Source organism: Chiloscyllium plagiosum, chromosome 15, assembly GCF_004010195.1.
Source record: "Chiloscyllium plagiosum isolate BGI_BamShark_2017 chromosome 15, ASM401019v2, whole genome shotgun sequence".
NCBI lineage: Eukaryota > Metazoa > Chordata > Chondrichthyes > Orectolobiformes > Hemiscylliidae > Chiloscyllium > Chiloscyllium plagiosum.
In genome coordinates, this window is record NC_057724.1 from 70,362,875 (window position 1) to 70,376,399 (window position 13,525).

A 13,525-nucleotide genomic window follows, 5' to 3' on the forward strand; every position below is an offset into this window, starting at 1 on the left:
TCACCTTAACCTCCTTCCACCTATCACATTTCCAACACCCCTCCCCCAAGTCCCTCCTCCCTACCTTTTATCTTAGCCCACTTGCCTCATTCTTGAAGAAGGGCTTACGCCCAAAACGCCGATTCTCCTGCTCCTTGGATGCTGCCTGACCTGCTGCGCTTTTCCAGCAACACATTTTCAGCTCTGATCTCCAGCATCTGCAGTCCTCACTTTCACCAATCAGATAATGATTGTCATTTAATGAGCTGGTGCAGACACGATGGCCCTAATTGTGCTGCAACATTTTAATGATTAATCCCACATCCCTGTTCTTTCCCCATAGCCATGTGAATCATTTCCCTTTAAGCATGAGTCCAATTCTCTTTGCAATGTTATTTCTGAATCTATGCCTATTATCCCTTAAGGTATTCAAGATCACAAACAAAATCCCAATTTAAACAAAAATGTAGATTCATGGCCATGTTTCAGTTTTGCCAATCACCTGAAATCTGTGCTTTCTTCCTCCAAGAACAGGTTCCCCTCAATTATTCTATTGTAACATGTTATGATTTTTAATAAGACTGTTATATCTCTTCTGAACCTTATTAATTTTAAACTGAAAGATCTCAACCTCTGGTTTCTTCGGTACATAATTTGCGTAGCTGGTGCAATTTTGCTACATTTCTTCCACCAGTGCCAAGCACTTAACATCTTTTGTGAAATGTGGCAGCTGGAATTGTTTAGAGCTTAAATGCTGTCTCCTGGGCCATTACATAGACCGGAGAGCCTGTGGGGTAGAAAGCCCACCACCTTCTTGTCACCATGCAATTAAGTCCAAAAGCGGAAGCTAATGGGCAGCCCTCCTATTCATTAGGGTATGTTAGGAAATCAGGTGCTCAGTGGTTCATTCTGGTTCTCAGCCCAGACCCGCTGATGTTCAATCAGCAGCAAGCATGTCATGAGTGGAGAGTGCTCATCAAACCGTAGCACGTTGGTTTGCTGTTGGCTTTTTGGAGGAAGATGGTACACAAAACAGAAACATATATCGGCATTGAAACATTAATTCAGTTTCTCTCTTCACAAGCTCTGCTAGACCTGCCCAGTTTCTCCGAACTTTGTTTTTTTTGTTAGGACCAGTACTCATCTTGGACAGGCCAAGAACCATTAATATAATTTTGCTTGAAATCATATATCTCTCATGAAGGGATTAAGAGGGGCAAAAAAACTCTGACATGCCAATTTACAGTCTGGAGTTTGCATTCTGATTATGGGATGAAGAACAATAACAATACTTAGACAGAGTCATAAGACGTACTGCACTCCAAAAGAAGAGATAATGACAATGATCATCAAATATCTATTCCTAGCAACCCTTGTATTTAACGATTTACTAAGCTATTTGGAGTTTAATCTAGATAACTGTGATGTCTTAAGTTTTGGAAAGTCAAATCAAGGTGGGAGTTTCATGGTGAATCGTAGGGCCTTAAGGAGTGCAGTGGAACAGAGGGACCTTGGAGTTCAGGTGCATGGCTCTCTGAAAATGGAGCCACAGGTAGACAGGGCAGTGAAGGAGGATTTTGGCACACTGATCTTCATCAGTCCGGGCACTGAGTATAGATGTTGGGAAGTTATGTGCGTTGTACAGAACATTGGTGAGGCCACAGTTGGAGTATTGTGTTCAGTTTTGGTCACCTTGCTATAGGAAGAATGTTATTAAAACTGGAAAGAGAGAGAATGCAGAAGAAATTTACAAGGATGTTGCCAGGACTTAAGAGTCTGAGTTATAGGGAGAGGTTGGACAAGCTAGGACATTTTTCTTTAAAGGGGGAATCTTGTAGAAGTGTATAAAATCAAGGTTAGGGTGAATGCACTCAGTCTTTTTCCCAGGGTTGGGGAAATCAAGGACTGGAGGGCATCAGTTTAAAGTTAGAAGGGGAAAGATAAAAAAGGGAATCTGAGGGGCAACCTTTTTTTTTAAAACACAGTGTGGTACGCATATGGAATGGGCTGCCAGCAGAAGTGGTTGAGGAGGGTACAGTAACAACGTTTAAAAGGCATTTGGACAAATACACGTATAGGAAAGGTTTAGAAGGATATGGACTAAGTGCAGGGAAATGGGGTTAGCATCAGTGGATATTTTGGCCGACATGGACCAGTTTGGGCCAAAGGGCGTGTTTCCATGCTGTACGACTCTATGACTATGATTTAAGAGGACAGTTATGAGTCAAGCAGAGGGATGCTTTTGTTTGGAATACTTCCCATAGCATTAGAAAATAGGGAGCACTTTCTTAAAAAAAAAAACTTATGGCAATGACTGGCTGGCCCATCCCTAGTTGCCCTCAAGAAGATCTGCATCCTAGACCCACACTGGTCCATGTGCTATAGACAGACCCACAATGCCTTTAAAGAAGGAACGCCATGATTTTGACCCAGTGACACTGAAGGGATAGTGATATATTTCAAGTCAGGATGGTAAGTGGCTTAGAAGGGAACTTGCAGGTGTTGGTGTTCCCATTTATCTGCTTCCATCGTCCTTCTGAATGGAAGTGATCGTGTGTTCAGAAGGTGCTGTCTGAGGATCTTTGGTCAGTTTCTGCAACTTGGAGATAGTAGCAGCAGTGTATTCTGAGCACGCTGGTCGAGAGAGCGAGAGGATATTTTCTGGATGTGATGCAAGTCAAGTGAAAGCTGCTTTTTCCTGGATGGAGGAGAAAGTAAGGACTGCAGATGCTGGAGATCAGAGCTGAAAATGTGTTGCTGGAAAAGCGCAGCAGGTCAAGCAGCATCCAGGGAACAGGAGAATCGACGTTTCGGGCATTCCTGAAGAAAGGCTTATGCCCGAAACGTCGATTCTCCTGTTCCCTGGATGCTCCCTCACCTGCTGCGTTTTTCCAGCAACACATTTTCAGCTTTTCCTGGATGGAGTCAAGCTTCTTGAGCATGTTTTGGAGCTCCATCCAAGCAAGCAAGTGGGGGAGGGAGGGGGGTTAGAAAAAGAGAGTGTTCCATCACACTCCTGATGTGTGCCTTGTTGATGTTCAACAGCTTTGGGGAGTCAGGAGGAAGAGGAGTTACTCACCAGAGTATTCCCAGCCTTGGTCTTGCAGCCATTGTATTTCTATGGCAAGTCCAATGAGTTTCTGGTCAAGGTAACTTCCAGAATATTGTTAGTGGAGGATTCAGTGATAGTAGCACCATTGAATCTCAAGAGGCAGTGGTTAGATCGTCTCTTATTGCAGATGGACATTGCCTGGCAAATTTGTCTAACTAGTCAATATTAGTACTCATCCTTCACTTAAGTACCATTCCCGCCCCACATTTTTTAAACAATTCCCATTATTTCCATACTTGTGCAAGCAAGCTTCTGAAAAACAAACTTCACGGATGTGAGCATTACTGGCAACAACTGTATTTATTGTCCATTTTTAGCAATCTTTATATCTATTGGTTTACCTTGCCATTTCAGAAGACAGTTAAGCCATTTCTGAAGAAGGGCTTATGCCCGAAACGTCAATTCTCCTGCTCCTCGGATGCTGCCTGGCCTGCTGTGTTTTTCCAGCATCACATTTTTCAACAGAAGACAGTTAAGTCAACCACTTTGCTGCGAAACTGCAAATCACATGTAGGCCAGACCAGGTTAAGGATGGCAGATATTTTCCCCCCCATATAAGAATTGACATTAGTGAACGAGATGAATTTTTAAACAATGATAATTTCATAGACAGCATTACTCAGATGAGCTTTCAATTCCTGATTTTATTTCACTCGCTGAATTCAAATGTCAGTGAATCATTGTGGAATTTGAGCAATTCTCAGAACATTAATTTGAGCTTCTCAATACTAGTCTAGTGAGGATACCATTCCCTCCCTCTCAAAGCTGACAGCTGGGTTCATCCAAATTTTAATATATATACAGATAACGTATCAGAGTATCTTAGTAAATAAGCATAGCATTTCAAAATAGATTGCAGTACACACACTTAGAAAGTATTTATGTACCACAAGACAATATTTTTCTGTTGTTAGAGCAGAGTAATCATAAATAAAACTTTAATAAATCTAACAAAATGGAGATCCTCATCAGCTTCAGCTCTAAGGTACTGCAAGGTTATACCTGGCTGAGCAAAATCCACTATTTTCAGATCCCCGATGCAGAAGATTGCTATCTACTGCACTCACGTCTGACAGATTACAGTCCCATATTATAGCAGGGTCTATTTCCCATTGTGCAGAGACACATATTAAGTTTCAAATATGATGTCCTACGATACAAGACAACCTAATCTCATGCATATAAAAATATTCAGCTGAATTCTGTGATCCAAACTAGTATTTATAGACTCTTTAATGTAATGAAACACTTTGCCTGGAGTGCTATGAAGCACTAATGCTAAATCGAAAGCAGTGAGTTTTACAGAAAATTAAAGAAAAGAGAAGTAAAGGAACTGAGACTTTTTGAGTGAGAACTCCAGAGTTCTTCATCGTAATGCAAATTGCAGTATATTTTGGATATTTGTATTGTTACAGTTCCTAAGTGCAAGCACATGAACGTATCCTTACAAAGTATCCCCCATTGCCTGTGGGGATGTTAATGGCAAATTATAATACTGCAGATCAAAGTTTAGTTTAATTTTAAATCCTTTCATAGTAAAATCAACAGTGATTATTTCTGGTGCGAAACCATTTCCCACCCCCCACTCCGACCACCGCCACTAACCCCGGCTCCCCCCTCCCCCAAGGTAATTTGATGCATCAGTCTGTTTACAAACTTCAGTTCACTGGTTCTTCACAATTGGTGACATTACAATAAAAAGAGGCAGCCACAGCAGGGAAATAAACTTGCATTGAAGCACTGACAGCCATTCAGTGCTACTGATATATATGTACATGTGACTGAAAACCTTTTGGTTTTCAGTATACGATATAGCTTCAGGTATTCAGTTGAGTTTGTTAATGAAACTCTCCTGGAATTTGTAGAAATAATTCCAACAAGTTATTTTTAATAGGCAACATGATTCTGTTTGCTCATGGACAAATCAAAAAACATGACACCCACATAAAAACAAGTAAAAATGTCGAGAACAGTAACCTGTGGTGGTAAAGGTATTTCACTGCCTGTAATATTAGCATGTTGGACTTCCTGTTCTGTATCAATACTTTGGCATCCCCTAGAGGCCATTTTACTATTGAACGCAGGAGAAGGGCACTATGTACACCTGCTGGAGAGTCACCTGCAGTGCACTCAAATGTCTGAACTGCCTTCCAGTATTCAGAGATGGAAGTGAAGCCAGAGATCAAGATCTGCATTTTACAGAAGAAATGGTGTGTTCATTCAGACACCACATAAATAACCCATTCATTAACAGTGATGCAGTTTTGTTTTTGCTGCAGAAGGGTGAGTGGTGAGGGAAATTAAATTTACATTTGAACATTCACAGACACTTTTCATAAAAATTGCTCACAGTCAATCTGAAAAACATTTACTGATAATTCCATTGGAAATCTGACATATATTGCAGTCTTCTTTTGTCTTTGTCCACGTTTAGCACTAGTATCAGCTACGACTCAGTCAAAGACACGATGTTAGCATCAGAAGGTTGTGTGCTTAAGCCTCATATTTGAACGTAAATTATAAGTTTGAAGCATTTCTCCCACTTCTTTCCTCGATGATTTTAATTGCTCCATTATTAAGTGCCATGCCTAGAAGCTGAAATTCCACAGCACTTTCCTTCCCATTCCCTCCTTTAAGACTGCCCAGTAAGTGTTCGTGTAACACATTAAGAGGGCTGAGTTCAAGCTCTACTGCTCAGAGGTGTGTATTTGCAACTCTGAACTGGAAAATATCTCTAATTATCCACTGCCAAACATTTTAATTGGTCTCCTAATACCTTTATTAGATTGATGAGAAATTTTGTTTGACAAGTCCCCTGTGAAAGGACATATTACTATATTGAAAGGGCTATATAAATGCAAGTTGTAGTCGTCTCTAGCATCTCCTTTTGATGGAGCTGTCTTCCTGTAAAATATTGCATGGGAGTGAGTTCGTTCCCTGATGTCCTAAATGAATCGGAACACTTCAATCACCGTCAATGAAATGGATTATCTCCATAGAATCCCTACAGTGTGGAAACAGGCCCTTTGGCCCAACAAATCCACACTGACCCTCCAAAGAGTAACCCACCCAGACCCATTCCCCTACCCTATCACTCTACATTTACCCCAGATTAATGTACATATTCCTGAACACTATGGACAATTTAATATGGCCAATCCACCCTAACCTGCACTTTTTACTTGGATTGTGGGAGGAAACCAGAGCACCCAGAGGAAAGCCACACAGATACGGGGTGAATGCGCAAACTCCACCCAGACACAGTCACCCGAGGCTGGAATAGAACCCACGTCCCTAGCGCTGTGAGGCAGCAGCACTAACCACGTGAGCCACCGTGCCACCCCAATCAGCAGAAGTGGGATCACAAACAAATTCATTCATTCAATCACTATGAAACTATACATTATCCCTTGCTGTGCATAAGTCAGATGCAATGCTCCCTGCAATGATGGCGGCACTACAACAAAAGACACATTTGATGAAAAGCACTGAGACATTGAGGTCAAGAATGACATTAGTTACATACAACTAATGAAAATAAAAGTTCATAGTCATAGAGATGTACAGCATGGAAACAGACCCTTCGGTCCAACCCGTCCATGCCGACCAGATATCCCAAACCAATCTAGTCCCACTTGCCAGCACCCGGCCCATATCCCTCCAAACTCTTCCTATTCATATACCCATACAAATGCCTCTTAAATGTTGCAATTGTACCAGCCTCCACCACTTCCTCTGGCAGCTCATTCATACACGTACCACGCTTGGTGTGAAAAAGTCACCCCGTAGGTCTCTTTTATATCTTTCCCCTCTCACCCTAAACCTATGCCCTCTAGTTCTGGACTCCCACATGCCAGGGAAAAGACTTTGCCTATTTATCCTATCCATGCCCCTCAATTTTGTAAACCTCTATAAGGTCACCCCTCAGCCTCCAACGCTCCAGGGAAAACAGCCCCAGCCTGTTCAGCTTCTCCCTATAGATCAAATCCTCCAACCCTGGCAACATCCTTGGAAATCTTTTCTGAACCCTTTCAAGTTTCACAACATCTTTCCGATAGGAAGAAGGAGACCAGAATTGCACACTATATTCCAATAGTGGCCTAACCAATGTCCTGTACAGCCGCAACATGACCTCCAAACTCCTGTACTCATTACTCTGTTGTTGTAAAAAGAATACAATCTTTTGGAGTTGATAAATACTTAGTCCATTTTGATGAAACCTTCATGTCAGTGAAGCATTATCAACATCCTCGGGGTTACCATTGACCAGAACCTCAACTGGACTTGCCACATTAACACACTGGTTATAAGAGAAGATCAGAGGCTAGGAATACTGCAGTATCTAACTCACCACCTGACACCCTAGAGGTTATCATCTAAGGCACAAGTCAACAGGGATACTCCCCACTTGTCTAGATGGGTGGATCTTCAACAGCAGTCAAGAAGCATGACACCATCCTGAACAAAGCAGCACATTTGATTGACACCACATCCACAAACATTTACTCCCTCCACTGTTGATGCTCAGTACATATTGCTGATACTATCTTCAAGTTGCACTGCAGGAATTCACTAAAGCTCATTGGGCAGTACCTTCCAAACCCACAACCAATTCCATCTAGAAGGACAAGAGCAGTAGATACATGAGAACACCACTACTTCCAATTGCCCTCCAAGCCACTCCTGTCACCATTCCTTCACAGTTGATGGGTCAAAATCCTGGAATTCCTTCCCTAACAGCATTGTGGGTCAACCTACAACACAATATGCTGCCTTCTTGAACTGCTGCAGTCAAATGTTACTGTCAAAGACAACAAATGCTGGTCAGCCAGCAATGCCCATGTCCCATAATAAATAATTGTATAATTTGGAAATGTGGACAAACTTTTCTGCGCACAGCCACATAAATGCACTATAGTGAGCTGTAGTGAGTTTGAGAGACTGAGGGAGAACTCCAGGACACCCGAGTTGTCAAAGGACACAAGCATTGTGGCCAAAGATGACGACCACCAACTAGCTGGGTTCAGCTTTCCATACAGAGCCGAGAAATCATAAAATGGTGCAGGCTGCTCATTTGTGCTCAATGTCAAACCTACTTTCAGAATTAAGTTGCCGAACCAAATCAAGAAAGTAAATAAAGCTGGCAGCAAAATATTGCTCCATCCTTCCTTTCTGGTGGTCCATTCCACTATTCTCTTCAAACATCCTGCAATGACATTGCCCTTATATAGCGCAAGAGTCCTCATTCACATTCATGTCTCCCATGAATAATAAGGAGCTGATCGCAGGAATTCAATGTTGACAGAGACACTGGACTCTGTCAGTGACAATCACACATTGTATGCCTTGGAGAGATCCTCATGTCCACAGCTCTGAACCAAAAAAAAAATTGCATTATTTATTGGGGCCAGATCAAAAAATTTTATTCATTGAATAGTGTGGAATTCACTAACTGGGCCATCATTAATCATCCATCTCTTGTTTCCCTTGAGAAGGTGATGAACTGCCTTCTTGAATTGTTGTATTCTCTGTGGTATTGTTAAAAGGGAGGAGTTCCCAGGGTTTTGACCCAGAAACAATGAAGAAAGGTGATATATTTCCAAGTCAGGACGGTGAGTGACTTGGGACAGAGGAGGGGTGGGGAGGGACCTTGAAGGTGGCAGTGTTCCCATGTATCTGCTGCCCCTGGTTCTTCTAGCTGGAAATGGTCATGAATTTGGAAGGTGCTATCTGAGGAGCCTTGGTGAATCTCTGCGGTGCATCTTGTAGATGTACTGAACTGGTGTTTTAAAGTTGATATGAAGAGAATATATAGATATATACATTGGGAGTTTTAATAAATTTTACTGAAGTCAGTGGGAACGCAGTCTACTGGGGTCTAAATGTTGGCCATAGCTGATCAAAAGAAGCCAGTAAAGGAACAGATTTGAATTAGCGAGTGTGACGTATACAAAAATGCAGCTAACAGCGATTTGTGGATCAGACCTTCAGGTGATGCCCAGGACTGAGTGGGGAATTTTAATGTTCGAGTTTTAAACTGAACATTTGGAGTGAAGGGGAATTAGAATATTTCAGCTGTTTATTTTTGACCTGCACGGGCGTAGAGGACGTTTTGCATGTTGTAGGTGTCGATGAATCTCAATGTAGTACTGACACACCTGAAGTGGCACAGCAGACCCGATAGGACTGCAGATGCTGGGGATTAAAGTGGCGAGTTGTGGTGCTGGAAAAGCACAGCAGGTCAGGCAATATCAGAGTAGCAGGAGAATCAATGTTTCATGCAAAAGCCCTTCATCAGGAATGAGGCTGGGAGCCTCAGGGGTGGAGAGATAAATGGGAATGGGGTGGGGCTGGGTGGGGAGGTAGCTGAGATGCATTAGATAGTTGGAGGGAAGTGGAGGTCGGAGAGGAGGGTGGAGCAGATAGGTGGGAAGGAAGATTAGCAGATAGGACAGATCATGAGGACGGAGAGTCATCTAGGTCTTTGCAGAGAGACGGCTATCTGCTCCACCCTCCCCTCACACCTATCACCTTCACCCACCTCTCTCCCAACCCCACCCTCTTCCCATTTATCTCCCCACCCCCGAGGTTCCCATCCTCATTCCTGATTAAGGGCTTTTGCCGGAAACCTCGATTCTCCTGCTCCTCGGATGCTGCCTGACCTGCTGTGCTTTTCCAGCGTCCCACTCTTTGACCGATAGCACAGCATCCTGAACTTGACATGAAGCTCCGAACCAAGCAGTGCATCTGGTCTGAGGCGGAGCTGGGAAGAGGGCTGGATTCCTGGATTTTTTTTTCGCAGCCTGGTGAAGCTTTTTTAAAAAAAAAATCATTTCCCCAAGGAATTCCTATCTGCCCACGGTCACCGTAAAGTGCATTGTGCAAAGCACAACGTTAGATCTCAGTGTGTGGAGAGCGACAGCGAGTCAGTTTGGCATGTAGATCAATCAACCCTTGCCGCTTAAACTTTCCCTGAAAACCGTCCGTAGTGTTATTGCGAGAGAGAAAAAACGAAATGTGCAAGTTATGTCAAGATTGGGGGGGCGTGGGGGAAAGAGTTTGGGAGGTGATTATATTGAGCGATAAGCCCTAATGCCTCCCTGCTGTGTTTAAAATCACTCGCTTAGACGTGGCTCAGATCTCGCTGTCTCGAAATCACAGATGATCCCGAGTTCAGAAAAGTGAGTGAGAGAGAGAGAGAGAGAACCTGGCTGCAGTCGGTCGGGTTCCCAACATTGATGTAGACAGCGGCTCCACTGTATAAAGCAACTGAGAGTTGGCTAAGTGCGGTCCCCTGGTCGAGTTCAGTCTCACGGATTGATCAGGCTCTCGCTGATGGACAAAGGCACTGATTCCTGTGAAATCCTGTTGGAGCTATCTACGGGCTTTAAAATATAAGGGAAACACAAGTCTCCATTACCGACATCTCCAAATCAGGGCTGTAGCCGAGTTGCCCTGCATGGTGATTAGAATTGCTGTAAACCTTAGGGAAAATAATTATGACTCGCTGTCAAACAAGGTGAAGTTGGAGAGGCCCCAGAAATTTTTTTTTTTAAAAAAGGTGGAAATTGCTGCATTTCCCGAGCTCTAAAAAGCTGAGGGTGAAAATGCATTGTTTTAGCAACTCCACTGAACTGCACAAAGTTGGGTCATTTTCCTCTCTCTCTCTCCCCCCGAGGAAAGTAAAGAGCGAAGTGATTTCTTTCCTGAAAAAGAAACGCGGCGGCAGTGCTCGGTTTACGGAACATGGGTTTAGTTCGATAATCACGCCATTAGTTACGCCGACGGTGGGCTCGAAACACGTGGGCGTCTTACCAATTTCCTGGGAATTTCGAGCGCGGAGGCGTTGCTGTGGGTTTGCGAAGATTAGGAACGGAGTGCCCTCCAGTCGGTGTTTCACCAGCCGGTGCTGGATCCCTGGGCTCCAGCGCACGGTTTTCCAAACAGGCTGCGACCTTGGGCGATGGGCGAACGCGTCTGTCCGCACATTTCACGGCGAATTCGCCTCCTCTTCATTCCCAGCTGCAAGCGTTCAACTCTGTCCTCTCTCTGCACACACACACACACTGATGCTGCGGAGTTATCTCCAGTAATTTTTGGGGTGGGGGAAGCGAAGCGAAGGAGGGTTTCTTCCAGACTTGCAGCACTCCCCCCACCCCCAACCTTGCAGCTCTTGGTTTTATTCCAGCTTCTGCCTGTCACTTCATTGTCGGCCGTTCGGGCGCTCCATTTGCGGCTAGCAACCAAAGGGGATAGGGAGAGAATCGGAGGAGGGGAAGAGTTCCACTCACTCAAAAGGTCTGAGCAGTGGCTGGGACAACCCTTGGATTGCCCACTTCGCGCCCCAACATCCTGCCCCTCACCATAATATCCATTCTTTAAAAAATAAATAAATAAATTCCTGGGGAGTTTTGCAAGAGCTGCTCAGCGGACCGCTATTTGGTTTTTCCTCTGATCTGACAAATCTTTCCTGTCCCCTAAGCATCAGCTATATTGCAACGACCAAACTGCTGGGTTGCCGACAGTTTCCCTCTGTTCTCGTTTCTGTCAACTCTCGCCAGCTTCTCCCACATGGTGAATTTCTGAACTGCACCTTTCAAAATCCAATCTTTTAGTTTACCCGGGTCCTCTCTCTCTCTCTCTCTCTGAAAGGACTCAAGTGTCTAAAGCGCGCACACACAGTCTCCCCCCCTATTTCTCCACGAGCCGAGCTCCAAAAAAGATGCAGAAGACAAAACGACTCAAAGCTACTGCTACAGCAGTTGCTGCTCGCCGACTAGTCACAGGCACACTCCTTGTTCAATCACACACTTTAAAACAAAAAAAAATTCCCTCCCTCTTGCCTCAGATTCAGGAAAGGCGTAACTAACCCACAGCCACGAGAGAGAGAGAAAAAGCACGCGTACCTGTTTAAGCAGTAATTTGTCTACCCCGTTAACATTCAGCCACACCATCACCGCCGCCTACTGGGTACTTGCTGCACACACTCTGCACCAGGGTCAAGTTGCAGTGCTCACTTCTCTTCATCCTGGAAGCAGTCATCATTAAAGTGATATTTTTGGAAAGGTACATGCATGGGAATGAGTTCACTCCCCCCCCACGATGCATCGGGCACTCCTCATTTCTCTCCCGCCTTATTTTAATCGCAAAATTACGAATGAGTGCTTTAATTCAGGCATACACGTGCAAGTCTCAAAAAGCAAGCATATTAACAAACGCTGTGTGGAATTAAATGTCATATTGGGGTCATTGATACTTTTTGAGGTGGCGTTAGGGGGTTTCGGAAACGGTACGGAACTACTACACGCGATTAAGTTTTTTTTAATTTTAAAAAATGATCCAAACTTAGAAGCTGTGAGTGTAACCGTACAGCAGAAATCAACTGGTCACGGTGATCAGGATAAACTTGCCGGATTGCCGTTTCAGTTTCAATTTAACCCCTTTCACCCTCGATTTAACCCTTTCAACCCGATCAGGCTCCCCTTATTTGTTAGGGATTAATGGGAACGTCATCGCTCAGAGATTAGAGATCAGAAAAAAATATAACAGCATGAAAAACGTGGTTGTGTTATACTGTGTGGGATTTTTGTCGTTGGAAGAAGATTTTGCTAAGTGGTTACAGGATATCTCTGTGTATAGCTGGCTTGTTCGTAAAACAAAAATGCGTAGATACGATATGACCAACTATCCTTATTTTATATCCAGCTTCTTGTGATTGACTATATCATGACGAACGACAGACTAACCACTCCTCTGCACAGCTTTTATTCGGTGTGGGGACAGGCTCACGTTGAAAGCATCTCTGCAATATCGCATCCATCTCCTTGCAAGACATAGAGGAAACAGTTTACACCAGTACCTTTCAGTGTTTATCTTTCTGAAGTGTGATATCTCTTCAGTGCACATGTCATTACTATCAGGGATGCCCTGACAGACATCCCTCAGCCAATTATGCACAGATCCCTCACAATTCTGGCAAATAAACGCTATTGACGTAAAGATTAGAATCTTTTTCTCCTTAACTTTATCTCTCTCACCCTTTATTCGTTTGTCATGTTCTCTCCCTCACACATCTGTTTGTGTTCATTATTGGAATGCGAGAGTCTTCACACAGCATTGAATGAACGATGCACATATTTTTGTGTCAAAACTATTCAGGGTCACCAGGTGAAAATGATAAAATGCCATCTCCGAGTACAATCCTTGGGATTTTTGGGCAGTTTATTCCAATTGATATTGCAGATGTCCCCCCAAAAGCACTCAGCCAAAATTTTCAGGCAATCAGACCATTTGGAGTTAGACTAGATTCCCTTCGGCCCAACCAGTCCACACCGACCCTCTGAAGTGGAACCCACCCAGAACCATTTCCCTCTGACTAATGCACCTAACACTATGGGCAGCTTAGCATGGCCAATTCACCTGACCTGCACATCC

General features: G+C 43.7%; 1 protein-coding gene across 2 annotated transcripts in view; it reads right to left on the reverse strand.

Moving 5' to 3' along the window:
* Window positions 1–11,991, reverse strand: part of il1rapl2 (interleukin 1 receptor accessory protein-like 2) — a 1,022,943-nt gene extending 1,010,952 nt beyond the window's left edge. For both annotated transcript variants that reach the window (XM_043705153.1, XM_043705154.1), the window contains exon 1: window positions 10,907–11,991. The gene's annotated coding sequence lies outside the window, so the exon portion shown is untranslated. The remainder of the gene's footprint in view (window positions 1–10,906) is intronic.
* Window positions 11,992–13,525: the final 1,534 nt, after the last annotated feature.